This window comes from Ranitomeya imitator, chromosome 2 (assembly GCF_032444005.1).
Source record: "Ranitomeya imitator isolate aRanImi1 chromosome 2, aRanImi1.pri, whole genome shotgun sequence".
In the NCBI taxonomy this organism is placed as follows: domain Eukaryota; kingdom Metazoa; phylum Chordata; class Amphibia; order Anura; family Dendrobatidae; genus Ranitomeya; species Ranitomeya imitator.
Window position 1 is genome coordinate 655391746 of NC_091283.1, and position 20194 is coordinate 655411939.

General features: G+C 44.7%; 1 long non-coding RNA gene across 1 annotated transcript; it reads left to right on the top strand.

Moving 5' to 3' along the window:
* Positions 1-496: 496 nt before the first annotated feature.
* On the top strand, positions 497-3405 carry LOC138665445 (uncharacterized). The gene is made up of 3 exons (XR_011318464.1): positions 497-584; positions 1197-1456; positions 2987-3405. It is a non-coding gene; the product is annotated as an uncharacterized lncRNA (long non-coding RNA).
* Positions 3406-20194: the final 16789 nt, after the last annotated feature.

Sequence of the window (20194 nt, forward strand, 5' to 3'; positions counted from 1 at the left end):
GATCCGGCGTCCGGCACGGCTTCTTTCTTCAAAATGCGCGCCTTCAGGACCTGTGGAATGACGTCCCGGCTTCTGATTGGTCGCGTGCCGCCCATGTGACCGCCACGCGACCAATCAGAAGCCGCGACGTCATTCCTCAGCTAAAGTCCTAGAATGAGCGCCTTCTAGGACCTGAGGAATGACGTCGCGGCTTCTGATTGGTCGCGTGGCGGTCACATGGGCGGCACGCGACCAATCAGAAGCCGGGACGTCATTCCACAGGTCCTGAAGGCGCGCATTTTGAAGAAAGAAGCCGTGCCGGACGCCGGATCCTCCCGCTGATGTCCAGGGGCCGCCGGAGAGGTGAATATAACAATATTTTTTATTTTAATTCTTTATTTTACACTTCCGATACCGATACCCGATATCACAAAAATATCGGATCTCGGTATCGGAATTCCGATACCGCAAGTATCGGCCGATACCCGATACTTGCGGTATCGGAATGCTCAACACTAGCCATCACTGCTATCAGTGCTCGCAAAAGTATCACTGCTGCTGGCAGAGATAGTTGGTCCTGGAAGCCCAGAAGGCACAGCAGAAGGGTGAGATTCTGTCACTTGTACCACTTTGTGTTCTTGCTGAGAATGTATGATATGCTTTTGCAGTGGAGTCCGATGGGCCCCAGTGTGAAATTTGGCCCTTCCCCCCCCACACACACGTTGGTCAGATGTATGGCCCCCTGTAGTGTTCTAAATTCTATAAAGACGTATGAATTGCCCCCCTCCCCCTTCATTATGTAGTAATGTCCCCCATACTGGTATATATGCCCATCATCCTGGTGAATATGTCTGCATCCTGGTATATATGTCCTAATGCTGATATATATGGTCTCCATCCTAGTATGTATGGTCCACATGATCTCCATCCTCTGATGTCAGCTCACAGCTAACATGCCGGCAGCATGTATCGCAGTGCAGGGACCCCACGGATCTCTGCAACATGATGCATGTCATCTGGATCTGCAGATCCAGCAGAAGCAGGTACCTGTACCCCCTTGCCTGGTTGTGGACTTGATGCCTGCGACCACAGTTATTACACATCTGTGTTTTTTTGTATTGGTGAACCAATAGTCTTATCTATCCCCATATTTGTTAATTTATTTTCAATAAAAGTGTATTTTGAGTTCATCTAAAGTATTCTATTTCTTCTTGTAGTGCTAACAATGGAGTTTTCAAAAAGCCAGAGAAACAACAAAGTTATGATTTACTTGGGGTTTGAATATCTTGAATTTCGTATGATCAACGCAGTGGTGACTTGGAGATGCCGACTGTACCGCTCTTCAAAGTGCCATTCAATTCTCAAAGCAAAAGATGGCAACGTAGTTCAAGAACCAACAGAACATTGTCATGACTCCTGCCCTCAAAAAGCAGAAGCAAACATTGCCAGAAGCAAAATGAGAGAAGACATGAGAGCAGTAAGTGCTACTCCTCGCAACGTGATGGGAAAGGTGTTATCTGCATTGAGCAAAGATGTATTGGCCCATATGCCAAGACAATCATCTCTTGCGAGAAGCCTAGTCTATCATAGAACAGATGATAATTTGCCTAACCCAAAAACTATACATTTTTGCATTCCTGAAAAGTATAGTCAACTGATACTTCATGATTCAGGAAAAGAAGATCGAAACAGAATTCTGGTTTTAGGAGATAGAGATCTTAAGGTACCGTCACACTTAGCGACGCTGCAGCGATACCGACAACGATCCGGATCGCTGCAGCGTCGCTGTTTGGTCGCTGGAGAGCTGTCACACAGACCGCTCTCCAGCGACCAACGATGCCGGTAACCAGGGTAAACATCGGGTAACTAAGCGCAGGGCCGCGCTTAGTAACCTGATGTTTACCCTGGTTACCATCCTAAAAGTAAAAAAAAACAAACACTACATACTTACCTACAGCCGTCTGTCCTCCAGCGCTGTGCTCTGCTCTCCTCCTGTACTGGCTGTGAGCAGAGCGGCCGGAAAGCAGAGCGGTGACGTCACCGCTCTGCTTTCCGGCTGACCGACGCTCACAGCCAGTACAGGAGGAGAGCAGAGCACAGCGCTGGAGGACAGACGGCTGTAGGTAAGTATGTAGTGTTTGTTTTTTTTACTTTTAGGATGGTAACCAGGGTAAACATCGGGTTACTAAGCGCGGCCCTGCGCTTAGTTACCTGATGTTTACCCTGGTTACCAGTGAAGACATCGCTGAATCGGTGTCACACACGCCGATTCAGCGATGTCAGCGGGAGATCCAGCGACAAAATAAAGTTCTGGACTTTCTTCCCCGACCAGCGACAGCACAGCAGGGGCCTGATCGCTGCTGCCTGTCACACTGGACGATATCGCTAGCCAGGACGCTGCAACGTCACGGATCGCTAGCGATATCGTCTAGTGTGACGGTACCTTTATGCTTGAACTGAACAAAGATACAATCTATGGAGATGGCACCTTTGATAAAGTGCCCAATATGTTTTACCAACTGTACACTTGGCATGCCAAGGTGGGTAACTCATATCCGCCATGTTTGTACATTTTACTACAAAGAAAGGACATGAACACGTATAAGAGAATGTTTGAAATAATGAAGCTATTGATTCCAAATCTGGCACCTCAAAAGGTTTTAGTGGATTTTGAGAAGGCTTGTATGACTGCAGTAAGGATTGCCTTTCCACATGCTGATGTTAAAGGGTGTTATTTTCACCTTTGTCAGAGTCTCATTAGAAAAATAAAAAATGTTGGTTTGAAAACAGAATATGAATCTAATATTAACATAAAAATGACACTGGAGTCTTGAAAACAGAATATGAATCTAATATTAACATAAAAATGACACTGAAGTCTCTTGCTGCATTAGCCTTTGTGCCAATTGAAGATGTGAGATGTGTTTTTGATAAGCTTGCTGCCACATTCCCAGATGAAGAATGCTATAATGAGGTGCTCACATACTTTTTTTCTACATATATTGAGGGTGCAGCTGGTAGAGATCCTCAGTTTCCTATAAGAATATGGAATCATCATGATGCAGCCCTGGAACTGTCACCAAAGACCACTAACTGTTGTGAGCGATTTCACAATGTTCCACTGCAGTCATCCCAGCTTGTGGTTTCTCTTTGATGGATTGCAGAAGGACCTGGCTTGCCACAAATTAACACTGGCTAACGCACAGGCCGGTTGCCTTGAGATAAAAAAGAGGAAGTATGAGGCACTGTATCATATGGTGGCAACTTCTGTACAGGATTACCCCCAGGTTGAAGATAAACTAAAGTACTTAAGGAGAATAGCTAATTTGCAGTAAAATGGCTAATTTGCAGGTATGCAGTGATTGTTTACTAAACCGGAGTTATTATTGTTATTAGACCTCTTTAATAAACTGTTCCTGTTCAGGACTATCAGAAGGTGGCGAATTATTTCCAGGTGTACAATGATTGCTTAAAAAAATCGAAGTTATTGTTGTTATTAGACCTCCTTAATAAACTGTTCTTAATAAACTTGTCGTTAATTTTCTGTGTGGGCAATTTTTGCCGACATTCTTCTGTGCTGCAGAGCATCTCACCTATAATTCTATATTATTCTCCTGCCCTGCAGAGCATCTCACCTATAATTCTATATTACTCTCCTGCCCTGCAGAGCATCTCACCTATAATTCTATATTATTCTCCTGCCCTGCAGAGCATCTCGCCTATAATTCTATATTATTCTCCTGATCTGCAGAGCATCTCGCCTATAATTCTATATTATTCTCCTGCCCTGCAGAGCATCTCGCCTATAATTCTATATTATTCTCCTGCCCTGCAGAGCATCTCACCTATAATTCTATATTATTCTCCTGCCCTGCAGAGCATCTCACCTATAATTCTATATTATTCTCCTAATCTGCAGAGCATCTCGCCTATAATTCTATATTATTCTCCTGATCTGCAGAGCATCTCGCCTATAATTCTATATTATTCTCCTGCCCTGCAGAGCATCTCACCTATAATTATATATTATTATCCTGCCCTGCAGAGCATCTCACCTATAATTCTATATTATTCTCCTGATCTGCAGAGCATCTCACCTATAATTCTATATTCTCCTGCCCTGCAGAGCATCTCACATATACCTGAATACTATCCCCCTGTCCTGCAGAGCATTTAGCCTATAGCTCTATGCTATTCTCTGTTCTGCAGAGCATCTCACCTATAACTCTCTACTGTTTTCCTGTGAATATTCATGTCTGTGGGCACTTTTCACATATCATGTGAACCTTGCACCTGAAAAGATCTGAAACTTTGTGATGATGCAATTGGCAATTTTCTGTGTGGGGAATTTTCCGTGTGGGGAATTTTCCGTGTGGGGCAATTTTCCTGTGGGCATTTTTCCTGTGGGCATTTTTCCTGTGGGCATTTTTCTGGTCACCTGTAGACAGATAGGGAGAAGACAGAAGCTTTAGGCTATATGCACAAGTTGCGGATTTTGATGCGTTTCTGGCAGCACGGATTCGCATCAAATCTGCAGCGCGTTGTGCACACAATGTTAATCAATGGGAAATACAAAAACGCTGTGCACATGCTGCAGAAAAAAAGGCGCAGAATCGCAGTTTTATTTTCCGCAGCAGGTCAATTCTTTTTGCGGTTCTGCATCCATTGAGTCAGTCAAGTCCGCAGCAAAACAGCACATGTAAAAAAGATCAGCGGTTTTGCTGCAGATCGGGAGTGTGTGTATGTGTGTGTGTCAGCGTCTGCGTGAATCTGTGTGCGGATCTGTGTAAGCAGCCATTGTCTGATGGGATGATTGTCTGGCAATGAATGCTCACAGTGACCGCATTGATGATGATGGAAAAGTAGTCCCATCAAACAATGGCTTTGTTCTGTAGTTAAAAAAAACAAAACATACAGAACATACAACATACAGGACGTCACGGCAGCACGGTGGCTCAGTGGTTAGCACTGCGGTCTTGCAGCGAAGACCTGGGTTCAATCCCACCAAGGACAACATCTGCAAGGAGTTCGTATGTCCTCCCCGTGTTTGAGTGGGTTTCCTCCGGGTACTCCGGTTTCCTACTACATTCCAAAGACATACTGATAGGGAATTTAGATTATGAGCCCCATCGGGGACAGCAATGATAATGTGTGCAAACTGTAAAGCGCTGCGGAATATGTTAGCGCTATATAAAGTTTATTATTATTAGGACATGTACATAACATACAACACATAAAATAGAGTACATACCCACCAATCACCTAGTCCCCGAAGCCCTCAATTCTGTAATAAAAATAACATAAACCAACCTATACTTACCTTTCCGCCATAGTCCAGTTAATAACGAGTGTTCCACGACGATCTCCCATGTAGAACACTGACATCGGGCGATGTCAGCGCTCTACAGGGGCCCCCGCAATGAGCTGACAGCTAGCATCCTCCGCGATGTATATCCCTCCGCCGCTGCCAGGAGAGAGGTCACTTAAGTTCATTTTCTCGCCGGCAACGAGAAAATTCCCATGCAACATTGCCGTAAAGCGAGACAATAAACTAAGGCATCCCTCTTTAGTGAGGCACTGCAGGAGCCATTGTCTCCTGTCAAAGTGTCACTGGAGGGCCTATAGAGCAGTGACGTCACTCGATGTCACTGTTCTATAGGGGAGATAGTCGTGGGATACTCGTTATTAATTGGACTGCGTCAGACCAGGGAGTATACGGTTGGTTCATTATTTTTTAGCAGCTGATCGATAGCGTCGGAGAATTAGGCGTGGTTGTAAGTATGATGGCAGCACGGTGGCGCAGTGGATAGCACTACAGCCTTGCAGCGCTGGGGTCCTGGGTTCTAATCCCACCCAGGACAACATCTGCAAAGAGTTTGTATGTTCTCTCCGTGTTTGCGTGGGTTTCCTCCGGGCACTCTGGTTTCCTCCCACATTCCAAAGACATACTGATAGGAATTCTAGATTGTGAGCCCCATCGGGGACAGTGATGATAATGTGTGCAAAACTGTAAAGCGCTGCGGAATATGTTAGCGCTATATAAAAATAAAGATTATTATTATTATTATTATTATTATTATGAAATTAAGAATATTAAAATACTTTTGTCTGGCTGTGTATTTAACCCTTTCACAAAGATAGGATTATGTTGTGAGTTCCGTTCTGGAGCTTCCTCCTGTGGTTGCTAATGGTATGTTTGCGAGTTCTGCCCCAGGGCTCCCTCTGGTGGTTTCGAGTGGAACTGCTGCTCCGTTAGGTAGCTGTAGCAGCTGCCTTCACTAATCGCCTTGCCTGGGTTTGTTATTTAAACCTGCTCTGGGCTTTAGTCCATGCCTGCTGTCAATGTTCTTGGTTGGATTTGATTCTTCCTTTGGATTTCTCATATGGCCAGTCCTTGTCTGCAAAAGATAAGTTTTGCTAGTTTGTTTGTCCATTTGTTTGGACTCGATTGCTTTGCATTTTGTCTCTTTTGTCCAGCTTGTCACTATGTCTTATTTAGGCTAGCTGGAAGCTCTGGGAAAGCAGATTTGCCCCTCCACACCGTGAGTCGGTGTGGAGTTCATTTTTGTAAACTCTGCGTGGATTTTGTAGTTTTTAATACTGACCGTACAGTATCCATTGCTCTCTGTCTATCTAGTTTAGTATTGGCCTCCCCTTTGCTGAATTCTAATTTCATTTCTGTGTTCGTCATTTCCCTCTCCTTTCACAGTCAATATTTGTGGGGGCCTATCTTTCCTTTTGGGGGTTTCTCTGAGGCAAGATAGCTTTCTATTTCCTTCTTTAGGGGTAGTTATATCTTAGGCTGTGACGAGGTGTCTAGGGAGTGTCAGGAACATCCCACGGCTATTTCTAGTTGTGTTGTTAGGATTAGGGACTGCGGTCAGTAGAGATACCACCTTCTCAGAGCTCGTTCCATGTTGCGTTTTAGCCACCAGGTCACTTCAGTGTGGCCTCTTAACCACCAGGTCATAACAGTACAGCAGGCCAAGAATGAATTGAATGCGTCTCAAAAGAAGGAAAAAAAAAGAGTTCTGAACCATTTTTTTTCTGTGCTCTATTCTGCCTTTTTTTTCCTCTCGATATCTGGGTGGTGCTGGATATATGCTCTGGTATGGAGGTTCAGGGTTTGTTTTCTCATGTGGATCAACTTGCTGCAAGAGTCCAGAGTATCCAAGAATATATTGTTCAGACTCCGGCTCTAGAGCCAAGAATTCCTACTCCTCCTTGCTTTGAAACCCCGTTCTTCTGGTGATCCCATTCAGCAAGTGAAAATCATCATATCCTTACTGCGTGGTGATCCTCAAGACTGGGCATTTGCTCTTGGAACAGGGAATCTGGCATTATTGAATGTAGATGCATTTTTTCAGGCGCTCGGATTGTTGTATGACGAACCTAACTCTGTAGAGCATGCTGAGAAAACACTGTTGGCCCTGTGTCAGGGTCAGGAAGCGGCAGAGTTATATTGCCAGAAATTTAGAAAATGGTCTGTGCTCACTAAATGGAATGAAGAGGCGCTGGCTGCTATTTTCAGAAAAGGTCTTTCTGAAACCATTAAAGATGTAATGGTGGGCTTTCCTGCGCCTGCCGGTTTGAGCGAGTCTATGTCTCTAGCCATTCATATTGATCGGTGCTTGCGTGAGCGCAAGGCGGTGCACCATATGGCAGTGTCCTCTGAGCGAAGTCCTGAGCCTATGCAATGTGATAGGATTTTGACTAGAGCAGAAAGGCAGAAATTCAGACGTCAGAATGGCCTGTGTTTTTACTGTGGTGATTCAGCTTATGCTATTTCTGATTGCCCTAAGCGTACTAGGAGGGTCCCTAGGTCTGTTACCATTAGTACTGTGCAGCCTAAATTTCTCTTGTCTGTTACCCTGATTTGCTCATTGTTGTCCTGTTCTGTTATGGCATTTGTGGATTCTGGCGCTGCCCTGAACTTAATGGACTTAAGAGTTTGCCAAGCGCTGTGGTTTTTCCTTGGAGCCTTTGCAGAGTCCTATTCCCTTAAGGGGGATTGATGCTACGCCATTGGCCAAGAATAAACCTCAGTACTGGACACAGTTAACCATGTGCATGGCTCCAGCACATCAGGAAAATATTCGTTTTTTGGTGTTGCATAATTTGCATGATGTTGTTGTGCTGGGTTTTCCATGGTTACAGGAACATAATCCAGTGCTGGATTGGAGATCTATGTCTGTGACTGGTTGGGGTTGTCAGGGGATACATAGTGATATTCCTTTGATGTCCATTTCCTCGTCCCCTTCTTCTGAAGTTCCTGAGTTTTTGTCGGATTTCCAGGATGTATTTGATGAGCCCAAGTCCAGTTCCCTGCCTCCTCATAGGGACTGCGATTGTGCCATTAATTTGATTCCTGGCCGTAAGTTCCCTAAGGGCCGACTTTTCAATCTGTCTGTGCCAGAGCATGCCGCTATGGGGAGTTATGTAAAGGAGTCCTTGGAGAAAGGGCATATTCACCCGTCTTCGTCACCGTTGGAAGCGGGATTTTTTTTTGTTGCCAAGAAGGATGGCTCCTTGAGACCCTGTATAGATTATCACCTTCTCAATAAGATCACTGTCAAATTCCAGTATCCGTTACCTTTGCTTTCTGATTTGTTTGCTCGGATTAAGGGTGCTAGTTGGTTTACTAAAATCGACCTCCGAGGGGCGTATAATCTTGTGCGTATTAAACAAGGTGATGAATGGAAAACAGCATTTAATACGCCTGAAGGCCATTTTGAATATCTTGTGATGCCATTCGGGCTCTCTAATGCTCCATCGGTATTTCAGTCCTTTATGCATGATATCTTCCGGAATTATCTGGATAAATTTATGATTGTGTATTTGGATGATATTTTGGTTTTCTCCGATGATTGGGAGTCTCATGTGAAGCAGGTTAGGATGGTGTTTCAGGTCCTTCGTTCTAATGCGTTGTTTGTGAAGGGGTCTAAGTGCCTCTTTGGAGTTCAGAAGGTTTCTTTTTTGGGTTTCATTTTTTCTCCCTCGGCTATTGAAATGGACCCTGTTAAAGTCCAGGCCATTCATGATTGGACTCAACCTACATCTGTAAAGAGCCTTCAGAAATTTTTGGGCTTTGCCAATTTTTATCATCGCTTTATTGCTAATTTTTCTAGTGTGGTGAAGCCTCTGACCGATTTGACGAGGAAGGGCGCTGATATGGTGAATTGGTCCTCTGCGGCTGTTGAGGCCTTTCAGGAGCTTAAACGTTGTTTTACTTCTGCCCCTGTGTTGCGTCAGCCAGATGTTTCTCTCCCTTTTCAGGTTGAGGTTGATGCTTCCGAGATTGGTGCAGGGGCCGTTTTGTCTCAGAGAAATTGTGATGGGTCTTTGGTGAAACCATGTGCCTTCTTCTCCAGAAAATTTTCGTCTTCTGAGCGTAATTATGATGTGTTGTTGGCTATGAAGTGGGCATTTGAGGAGTGGCGACATTGGCTTGAGGGAGCCAAGCATCGCGTGGTGGTCTTGACTGATCACAAGAATCTGATTTGCCTTGAGTCTGCTAAGCGGTTGAATCCTAGACAGGCTCGGTGGTCTTTGTTTTTCTCACGTTTTGATTTTGTGGTCTCGTATATTCCTGGATCTAAGAATGTGAAGGCTGATGCCCTTTCTTGGAGTTTTTTGCCTGATTCTCCGGGAGTTCTTGAGCCGGCTGGGATCCTCAAGGAGGGGGTGATTCTTTCTGCCATCCCCCCTGATTTACGGCGGGTACTTCAGGAGTTTCAGGCTGATAAACCTGACCGCTGTCCTGTGGGGAAATTGTTTGTTCCTGATAGATGGACTAGTAGGGTAATTTCTGAGGTTCATGGTTCGGTGTTGGCTGGTCACCCTGGGATTTTCGGTACCAGAGATTTGGTGGCTAGGTCCTTTTGGTGGCCTTCCTTGTCGCGGGATGTGCGTTCGTTTGTGCAGTCCTGTGGGACCTGTGCTCAGGCTAAGCCTTGCTGTTCCCGTGCCAGCGGGCTGCTTTTGCCTATTCCTGAGAGGCCATGGACACATATTTCCATGGATTTTATTTCTGATCTTCCTGTTTCTCAGAAGATGTCTGTCATCTGGGTGGTTTGTGACCGGTTTTCTAAGATGGTCCATTTGGTGCCGTTGCCTAAGTTGCCTTCCTCTTCTGATTTGGTTCCATTATTTTTTCAGCATGTGGTTCGTTTGCATGGTATTCCGGAGAATATTGTGTCTGACAGAGGTTCCCAGTTCGTTTCTAGGTTTTGGCGGTCCTTTTGTGCTAGAATGGGCATTGATTTGTCTTTTTCTTCAGCATTCCATCCTCAGACAAATGGCCAAACGGAGCGAACCAATCAGACCTTGGAAACCTATTTGAGATGCTTCGTGTCTGCTGATCAGGATGATTGGGTGACCTTTTTGCCGTTGGCCGAGTTTGCCCTTAATAATCGGGCTAGTTCGGCTACCTTGGTTTCGCCTTTTTTTTTGTAACTTTGGTTTTCATCCTCGTTTTTCTTCAGGGCAGCTTGAGCCTTCTGACTGTCCTGGTGTGGATTCCGTGGTGGACAGGTTGCAGCAAATTTGGACTCATGTGGTGGACAATTTAACGTTGTCTCAGGAGAAGGCTCAGCGTTTTGCTAACCGTCGTCGGTGTGTTGGTCCCCGACTTCATGTTGGGGATTTGGTCTGGTTGTCTTCTCGTCATGTTCCTATGAAGGTTTCTTCCCCTAGGTTCAAGCCTCGCTTTATTGGGCCTTATAAGATTTCTGAAGTTATCAATCCAGTGTCTTTTCGTTTGGCCCTTCCAGCTTCCTTTTCCATTCATAATGTGTTCCATAGATCCTTGTTGCGGAGATATGTGGTACCTATGGTTCCCTCCGTTGATCCTCCTGCTCCGGTGTTGGTTGAGGGGGAATTGGAATATGTGGTAGAGAAGATTTTGGATTCTCGTTTTTCGAGGCGGAAGCTTCAGTATCTGGTCAAGTGGAAGGGTTATGGCCAGGAGGATAATTCTTGGGTTGTTGCCTCCGATGTTCATGCTCCCGATTTGGTTCATGCTTTCCATTTGGCTCATCCTGATCGGCCTGGGAGCTCTGGTGAGGGTTCGCTGACCCCTCCTCAAGGGGGGGGATACTATTGTGAGTTCCGTTCTGGAGCTCCCTCCTGTGGTTGCTAATGGTATGTTTGCGAGTTCTGCCCCAGGGCTCCCTCTGGTGGTTTCGAGTGGAACTGCTGCTCCGTTAGGTAGCTGTAGCAGCTGCCTTCACTAATCGCCTTGCCTGGGTTTGTTATTTAAACCTGCTCTGGGCTTTAGTCCATGCCTGCTGTCAATGTTCTTGGTTGGATTTGATTCTTCCCTCGGATTTCTCATATGGCCAGTCCTTGTCTGCAAAAGATAAGTTTTGCTCGTTTGTTTGTCCATTTGTTTGGACTCGATTGCTTTGCATTTTGTCTCTTTTGTCCAGCTTGTCACTATGTCTTATTTAGGCTAGCTGGAAGCTCTGGGAAAGCAGATTTGCCCCTCCACACCGTGAGCCGGTGTGGAGTTCATTTTTGTAAACTCTGTGTGGATTTTGTAGTTTTTAATACTGACCGCACAGTATCCTTTGCTCTCTGTCTATCTAGTTTAGTATTGGCCTCCCCTTTGCTGAATTCTAATTTCATTTCTGTGTTCGTCATTTCCCTCTCCTTTCACAGTCAATATTTGTGGGGGGCTATCTTTCCTTTTGGGGGTTTCTCTGAGGCAAGATAGCTTTCTATTTCCTTCTTTAGGGGTAGTTATATCTTAGGCTGTGACGAGGTGTCTAGGGAGTGTCAGGAACATCCCACGGCTATTTCTAGTTGTGTTGTTAGGATTAGGGACTGCGGTCAGTAGAGATACCACCTTCTCAGAGCTCGTTCCATGTTGCGTTTTAGCCACCAGGTCACTTCAGTGTGGCCTCTTAACCACCAGGTCATAACAGGATTAGTAATGGAGAGGTGTCTTATTGACACCTCTCCATTACTAACCAGGCTTGCTGTCACCTTATAATGCAAAGGTGACACTAACCCCTCATTACCCCATATGCCACAGCTACAGGGCAGTGGGAAGAGAGAGGCTTGGCGCATCTTACAGATGTGACATTTCTGGGGAGGCTGGGTGCTGGTATTTGTAGGGGGGTGGGGGGCAAGATCCATGGCCCCTCTCTAGGCTATGAATATCAGCCCGCAGCTGTCTGCATAGCCTTTCTGGCTATAAATTATAGGGGGACCTCACGTCATTTTTTGGGGGGTCCCCCTATTTTAATAGCCAATAAAGGCTGATATTCACAGCCTGGGAAGATCCATGGGTATTACCCCCTTTTCCAGGCTATAAACATCGGCCCCCAGTCGCCGACTTTCCCATTCTGGACTAGAAAATTGCGCGGGAGCAATTAAAAAAAAATACCATTTAAAAAAAAAAAAAGAAAAAAAAAAGATATTGCGTTTAAGGCCGGGGTCACACGAGAAACTCACAGGAGTCTCGCGCTTCAATACCCAGCACTGCCACCAGCACTCGGGACCGGAGTGTGCGGCTGCATGTATTTCTATGCATCTGGACGCCCCAGTCTGAGTGCCGGTGGCAGTGACGGGTATTGAGGTGCGAGTTTCTCTTAAAGTGTGACCCTGGCCTAAGAGATTTTTTCTATCTAGATAGATCTATTATCTGTCTATAGATCTATCTATCTCATTCCTTCTATCTATCCCGTACCTATCTCATATCTATCTATAGATAGGAGATAGATAATAGATAGAAGGAATGAGAGACAGATCTATAGATAGATCTATCCAATATCTATCCAGCCCATATCTATCTGTCTATCTGTGTGTGTAATGGGAGTGTGGGTTGGACAAATGTTAAAGAGGAGGTTGGACCAGAAATTACATCACAATTTTTTTTTGTTCAATAATAGATCTTCATTTAGCTTTCAAAAACGCATACAAATCTGCATGACAAAAACGTATCAAATCCCCACCTGCGTTTTCTGCCAAGACATGCAGATTCTGAGCGGAAAATTTTGCAGGTCAATCCACGACGTGTGCACATACCCTTAATATACCACCTATGTCTGCTCCCAAAGGTCCCTGGCTGTGTTTGACAGCAAAGGACAAAACCTATTCCTGTATGAGCTCACTCAGCACTAAGCGTAGTAATAAATTATATCATGAATGGTAGGAAATGAAAGATTTTGCTCACCCTATATGATTGTGCGAATAGTCACAAATCTAAGAATGTGTATTCCGTATAAATCCTTGTTTCTTTTAGAAAAAAAAATACAACTTTTTAAAGGGACTCTGTCACCTGAATTTGGATGGAACAATCTTCAGCCATAGGGGCGGGGTTTTCGGGTGTTTGAGTCACCCTTTCCTTACCCGCCGGCTGCAATATTGGATTGAAGTTCATTCTCTGTCCTCCATAGTACACGCCTGCGCAAGGCAAGATTGAACTTCAAGAGAATGAATCCAATATTGCAGCCGGCGGGTAAGGAAAGGGTGAATCAAACACCCGAAAACCCCGCCCCTATGGCTGAAGATTGTTCCCTCCAAATTCAGGTGACAGAGTCCCTTTAAGCTAGATGATACCCTCTCCATCTTCAAAGCCATACAAAATATATACACAAAGGAAAATAATCCAAAAAAATACCCCGAATGTAATGTTTATTTAACCCCTTAGTGACAGAGCCAATTTGGTACTTAATGACCAGGCCAATTTTTACAATTCTGACCACTGTCACTTTATGAGGTTATAACTCTGGAACGCTTCAACGGATCCCGCTGATTCTGAGATTGTTTTTTCGTGACATATTGCACTTCATGTTAGTGGTAACATTTCTTCGATATTACTTGCATTTATTTATTAAAAAAACGGAAATATGGCGAAAATTTTGAAAATTTTGCAATTTTCAAACTTTGAATTTTTATGCCCTTACATCAGAGAGATATGTCACACAAAATGGTCAATAAATAACATTTCCCATATGTCTACTTTACATCAGCACAATTTTGGAAAAAAAAAAAAAAATTATTAGGGAGTTAAGGGTTAAAATTTGACCAGCAATTTCTTATTTTTACAGCAAAATTTACAAAACCATTTTTTTTAGGGACCACCTCACATTTGAAGTCAGTTTGAGGGGTCTATGTAGCAGAAAATGCCCAAAATTGACACCATTCTAAAAACTGCACCCCTCAAGGTGCGCAAAACCACATTCAAGAAGTTTATTAACCCTTCAGTTGCTGCACAGGAACTGAAGCAATGTGGAAGGAAAAAATGAACATTTTACTTTTTTTCACAAATATTTTACTTCAGAATCAATTTTTTTTATTTTCACATGTGTAAAAAAAGAAAATGAACCACATCATTTGTTGTGCAATTTGTCCGGAGAATGCCGATACCCCATATGTGGGGAGGGACCACTATTTGGGTGCACAGTAGAGCTCAGGAGGGAAGGAGCGCCATTTGGCTTTTTCAACATAGAATTCCCTGGAATTGAGATCGGACACCATGTCGCGTTTGGAGAGCCCCTGATGTGCCTAAACAGTGGAAACCCCCCACAAGTGACACCATTTTGGAAACTAGACCCCCTAAGGAACTTATCTAGGTGTGTGGTCAACACTTTGAACCCCCAAGTGCTTCACACAAGTTTATAACGTAGAGCCGAAAAAATTAAAAATCATTTTTTTTTCACAAAAATGATCTTTTCACCCCCAATTTTTTATTTTCCCAAGGGTAGCAAGACAAAATAGACCCCAAAAGTTGTTGTGCAATTTGTCCTGAGTATGTCGATACCCCGTATGTGGGGGTAAACCTCTGTTTGGGTGCACAGTAGAGCTCAGAAGGGAAGGAGCGCCATTTGACTTTTTCAACATAGAATTCTCTGGAATTGAGATCGGACACCATGTCGCGTTTGGAGAGCCCCTGATGTGCCTAAACAGTGGAAACCACCCACAAGTGACACCATTTTGGAAACTAGACCCCCTAAGGAACTTATCTAGGTGTGTGGTCAACACTTTGAACCCCCAAGTGCTTCACACAAGTTTATAACGTAGAGCCGAAAAAATTAAAAATCATTTTTTTTTCACAAAAATGATCTTTTCACCCCCAATTTTTTATTTTCCCAAGGGTAGCAAGACAAAATAGACCCCAAAAGTTGTTGTGCAATTTGTCCTGAGTATGTCGATACCCCGTATGTGGGGGTAAACCTCTGGGTGCACAGTAGAGCTCAGAAGGGAAGGAGCGCCATTTGACTTTTTCAACATAGAATTCTCTGGAATTGAGATCGGACACCATGTCGCGTTTGGAGAGCCCCTGATGTGCCTAAACAGTGGAAACCCCCCACAAGTGACACCATTTTGGAAACTAGACCCCCTAAGGAACTTATCTAGGTGTGTGGTCAACACTTTGAACCCCCAAGTGCTTCACACAAGTTTATAACGTAGAGCCGAAAAAATTAAAAATCATTTTTTTTTCACAAAAATGATCTTTTCACCCCCAATTTTTTATTTTCCCAAGGGTAGCAAGACAAAATAGACCCCAAAAGTTGTTGTGCAATTTGTCCTGAGTATGTCGATACCCCGTATGTGGGGGTAAACCTCTGTTTGGGTGCACAGTAGAGCTCAGAAGGGAAGGAGCGCCATTTGACTTTTTCAACATAGAATTCTCTGGAATTGAGATCGGACACCATGTCGCGTTTGGAGAGCCCCTGATGTGCCTAAACAGTGGAAACCCCCCACAAGTGACACCATTTTGGAAACTAGACCCCCTAAGGAACTTATCTAGGTGTGTGGTTAACACTTTGAACCCCCAAGTGCTTCACACAAGTTTATAACGTAGAGCCGAAAAAATTAAAAATCATTTTTTTTTCACAAATATGATCTTTTCACCCCCAATTTTTTATTTTCCCAAGGGTAGCAAGACAAAATAGACCCCAAAAGTTGTTGTGCAATTTGTCCTGAGTATGTCGATACCCTGTATGTGGGGGTAAACCTCTGTTTGGGCGCACTGCGGAGCTTGGAAGGGAAGGCGCGCCGTTTGACTTTTTAATCTCTTAATTGTGAGAGCGGACGTCATTTTGGGTTTGTAGATGTGCCTAACAGCAGAAACCCCCCACAACTGACCCCGTTTTGGAAACTACACCCCTCAAAGATTTTAATCAGGGGTATATTGAGCAATTTGAACCCACATGTATGACACAGAGTTTGATAACATTAGGTTGTCATATTGAAAAAATTCATTTTTTTCCACGAGAATCTTGTTTTAGACCTGAATGTCTCGATTTTTCAGAAATAACATCAAAAAGTGGACCCCACAATTCGTTACCCACTTTATTATGAGTGCAGCAATATCCCATATGTAGTAAAAAAAGTTCTGTTTGGACAAATGGCAGGGCTTGGACAGAAAGGGGCACAATGTGACAAATTTGGCTTTATTTGAAATTGAAGATCCAGGACCCATTCAAAGCTTCTAGAGACATTGAGCAAAAAAGAAAATCCTTCCAGGAATTATTACTCACAGAGGGAGGCATGCTCCTAAAACACAATGGCTGACTATAAAATTGGTCTTGCTAACAAAACAGTTGTCCCGCATTTGCGTATATTGTAGCAGGAAGAATAAACTGTACTGGAATGAAGGGCAAAATGTGTAGGAAAATGCAGCCAACTATGTGGCAAAGCGGAGTTTGTTCCAAAGATGAAAGAACACCATCAGGGCTAGAATGGCAGACACTTTCAGAGACTGGTCGTACAACGTCCTTTTAGCTCCATCAATCCCTATATGAGAGACGAATGTGCCAATAGACGTGGTACACCATAGCAAGCTCCCACCCGCCAAGGTCAGAACCGCTATATGCACAAAACAACCAGTTCTCTATAGAAAGTATTGTCTGGTACCAGAGGTTCGGCAAGAACCATAAAGTAAAGCCCATAGTGTATAAGTACGGAACTTCCTCATTTTTTAGAAATCCTACAATAAAATGATCATGCCCGTATCATCAACATAAATATAAGTAATATAAATGGAAGCCAAAGTTTTGTGTAGCAAGACAGTTATAAAAACAGTCAAAGTTAGATAAATGGTCAAAAATGTTTGAGTAATAAAGTCCTAGAATTCATTTTCAGATAATCTCACTTTTCAAGATCATTTCTGGGGTCCACATTCTAACGCTTATTGACATAGGTACGTGGACGAGAATTTGTTGGAATAGTAGTTTGGTATGGGATTGATCGAGTCGTAGAATTTTCAGATGACCTGACTTTGCAAGAACATTTGTGGGGTCCACACTCTAGAGCGTACAGACGTGGGTACGTGGATGAGAATTTGTTGGGATAGTAGTTTTGTATGGGATTGATCAAATTCTGGAATTAATTGTGAAATGGGGTAAAATGGGATCTACTAATTAAAATATTTATCAATTGTTCCAAATTGTACTACTGGGGCCACTAAGCAGAAAATAAAAATGATTGAAAAAACAAACAAACTAATAATTGTAGGTGGTGTGGTAGGTCTCAAAACAGGGGGAGATACAAAGGCCTGGTTGGGATGGGCATGTGGGGCAATAAAATCGGGAATCACTCCGCCTGCCATGCTTTCTGCAAACTCGGCACCTTTTTTGAGGATACCTTTGGGTGGGAGTGACAGGGACAGGGTGAGGAAAATGGCGTTCTGACAGTCTCCGGGAATCCTCAGAGTCGAAGGCTTTCCCCGGTGCCATGGACTCAAATATGAGGCTCTCTACTACTTTTTCCTGAAAGTGCAGGAAAGTTAGTGGTCCTTGAGATTTTTTGTATAGGACAAAACTGTTGTAGGTGGCAGTCTGAATTAGATAGATTCCCACCTTTTTATACCACGCCCTGGTCTTCCTCTTGACCAGGTATGGTTGCAGAACCTGGTCTGACAGGTCTACGCCACCCATATGTCTATTATATTCTGTGACGCAGACAGGTTTTTCTTTGTCCCTGGTGGCACCCCTCTCTCTGACCGTCACAGTGGTGTCCGTATGCAGTGTGGAAAGCATATAGACGTCCTTCCTGTCTTTCCACTTCACTGCAAGTAGTTGGTCGCTTGCAAGTGAAAATGACGCCCCCCTCTCCAAACGTCTGGACACCAACTGTGACGGAAACCCCACTCTGTTTTTCCTCACTGTCCCACAGGCCCCTGTACTTGCAGCATGGAGGGATTTGTATAGGGGGATACTCGTGTAATAATTATCTGTGTACACGTGGTACCCTTGATTGAGAAAGGGCGTCATTAGCTCCCAGACAATTTTGCCTGGGATACCAATTGTCTGGGGGCAGTTTGGGGGGTTTATTTGGCGGTCCCTACCTTCGTAAATTAGGAAGGTGGACGTGTACCCTGATGAGCTCTCGCAAGCTTTATATAATTTTACGCCGTATTTGGCTCTCTTGGAGGGAATAAATTGGCGGAATGAAAGACGGCCCTTGTAGCTCATCAAGGACTCGTCGACTGCCATATTTTGCTCTGGGGTATAGGAATTTAGAAAGGAAGTTTTTAGGAGGGAAATTAGGGGTCTTAATTTATTTAGCCGATCGTAGTTGGGGTCAGTTCTTGGGAGAGCTTGGGCATTGTCACTGAAGTGGAGGAATCTCATCAGGGCTTCGTAACGGGCTCGGGACATGATGGCTGCAAATACAGGGGTGCAGTGGACAGCTTTTGTTGCCCAGTAAGAGCGGAGAGTGTTTTTTTTTACTATACCCATATTCAGGGTGAGGCCTAAGAATTTTTTAATTTCGGGGACATTTGTGGGGATCCAGGAACGGGAATGAAAGGCAGTGGGTTTTTGGGAAATATATTGCCGGGCATATAGGTTAGTTTGGTGGACGATTAATTGCAGGACTTCGGGGCTAATGAAAATTTCAAAAAAATCAATGGGGGTAAAATTGGCGACATCTACTTTTATTCCAGGGACTGCAGAAAAAGGGGGAATTTGAGGGGAAAATGAAGTGTCATTATACCACAGCGGTGGGGGGACTGCGGTACTTGGTCCTGCCTCTGAAGCTTCAGCAGTGACGACCGACTCCGCTACCACCGGGCTGGGAGATCCCGTGGAGGAAGAGTCGTCATCACTGTCTGAAAACTGCTCAACTTCAGGGGCAGAATCTGTTTCGCTGCCGGAGCTGCCGGAGCAAAGCAGGCTGTAAGCTTGCTCCGCGCTAAAAGTTCTGCGAGCCATTTTATCTAATTCCTCCCCTAACCCTAACCCTACCCCTAACCCTAAAAAATTTTTTAAAAAAAAATTATAATTTTTTTTTTATTTTTATAATCCTCTGCTGGTGATGCAGGGATTACGGAGAACGGGGGTGGGTAAATGGGATGCTGGCGGAGGCAGATATTATGTTTTTTGTCACTGACAGGGCAGCACTTGAACTGTAGTCTCTCTCTCTTCTCTCCTAGAACAACTACAAGGAGAGAAGAGAAAGGTACAGCCCAAGTGCTGCCATGTTTATCAAATATTAGGGGTTTTGATCACTGTAATTGGACATATTACAGTAATCAAAACCCAGCAGCCAATGAGAAAATTCTCATAGGTTGCTGGGTCTCTGCTGGCAGATCATGGCAGGCGCACTGCGCATGTGCCCGCCATTTTCTTCCAGCAGAGAAGAAGGGGGGCCAGGAGCAGTGGGCTGGGGACCGGGGACCACTACTGAGGACCGGGGACCACTACTGAGGACCGGGGACAGGAGCAGGCGGTATGGTGGGGGGCTCGGGGGCTCTATTTCTCTCCCCTCTGATGTGCGATCACATCAGAGGGGAGAGAAATGCAAAGCATTTTTTTTTTTTACAAACTATTTGCAGCGATCGCAATCCCGGGGGTCTGTAAAGACCCCTGGGATTGCGATCGCTCCAGGGGGTCTGCGATCGCTCCAGGGGGTCTGTAAAAACAGACCCCAATACACCGGGGGAAGCTAGGCTTTGGCGGGCGCATCTGCACATGCGCCCGCCATTTTGGAGCCCGGGCAGGAAGGAGGAGGGTCGGGGACCGGGGGGGCACCTTCTCCGGTACATAAGGTACCGTGGGGGGCTCGGGGGACCCTATTTCTCTCCCCTCTAATGTCCGATCACATTAGAGGGGAGAGAAACACAATACTAATCGCGTTTTTTTTTTTTTTTGCGATCGCCGGTAAACGGTTAATTACCGGCGATCGCAAAAGCGGGGTCGGTGAAAACCGACCCGAATCATGTTCTCTGGGGTCTCGGCTACCCCCGGCAGCCGAGACC